The sequence below is a fragment of the Scylla paramamosain genome, chromosome 18 (assembly GCF_035594125.1).
Source record: "Scylla paramamosain isolate STU-SP2022 chromosome 18, ASM3559412v1, whole genome shotgun sequence".
Lineage (NCBI taxonomy): Eukaryota > Metazoa > Arthropoda > Malacostraca > Decapoda > Portunidae > Scylla > Scylla paramamosain.
Genome location: NC_087168.1, coordinates 1,843,763 through 1,845,159, shown reverse-complemented (window position 1 = coordinate 1,845,159; position 1,397 = coordinate 1,843,763).

Genomic DNA, 1,397 nt, shown 5'->3' with positions numbered 1-1,397 from the left:
AAGGTAATTCTGCTCATTCATGTCACAATATAAGTAGGACAGCGCATGGCAAATAAAAACGGATAACCGACTTCCTGAGTAGATGGCTTATCATTGAATAACCCAGCAATGTGTTACGCAATATTATTAAGGTGACAGCATAAATGCCATGTTCGAACTGACACGATACCAGTTTCTTTACATTTGGTAATTACTCTACTCTATATACTCGTACTGTAGTACAGCTGAAAGTAAAAGTCCTGTCCAGCGTTTTTCAGCCTAGCTCTGGCCCTGTTGTACTTAGGCGTCATTTTGGTGACCGGTAGAGAATGAAGGGCGATTTTAAGGTAGTGATAGCATTCATTAATACGAGTATTACACGTAAACCCTTGATTCAAATTACATGACATCTGAAACAGGGTTAAGAAAAGTGTGACTCAACTTAGTCTTCCAGCGACCTTTTTCAAGAGGATGGCCTTATTATTAGCTTCCGGCCTCATTCACGTGTGTGTGTGTGTGTGTGTGTGTGTGTGTGTGTGTGTGTGTGTGTGTGTGTGTGTGTGTGTGCGCGTGCGCGTGTGCGTGCGTGCGTGCGTGCGCGCGCGCGCGCGCGCACGCCCCAGGAGGTTGATTCTCTCTCTCTCTCTCTCTCTCTCTCTCTCTCTCTCTCTCTCTCTCTCTCTCTCTCTCTCTCTCTCTCTCTCTCTCTCTCTTTTTTATTTTTACAAATCTACATTATATGTGTTTACAGAGTTGCGGTACATATACTTTACATATTTCATACAACAATTTAGGCTAAAGAAGTCACTGTTAATGCCTTCTATCTGAAAACCTCTCTCTGTTTGTCTGTTGCAACCACACATTCACTGCAGTCTTGAACTGCTGCCTGGTCCAGCCCTCAACACTTGGCTGCACGGTAACAAACTCGTTCCACCAGCCAATGTATGTGTTCAGAAACTGTCTTTGATGGTGCCACGTTCTGCACCTGGGCTGGTGCAGCTCCCCAGGGGCACGTGTGACAGCTCTGGTGGTGACTTCGGCATGTCGGGCAGGCTGCCGGAGAGCCTGTAGGTGCTGCACCCGTTGCTGTTGCGCCTTGAACATGACGGTGAGGCCCGCCACGTCTCGTCGGTGCTGGACGATGTGCAGTGCAGGCTGAAGGCCGAGCTCACTGTTCCTGATGAGCCTCGCCGCTCGGTCCTGCACCTTGTCCAGGAGAGCTAAGTGCTTGTTTGCCGCGCCGCCCCAGACCAGGCACGCGTACTCCAAGGAGAAGCGGACCTGCGCCTTGTAGAGTAACTCCAGTCCCTTGGCGTCAAGGAGGTAGAAGATGCTCCTCAGGGATGCCAGCTTCCCTGAGGCCTCTCTGGCGAGTCGCTCCACGTGGGTTCTGAAGGTCAACTTACGGTCGTAAGTGA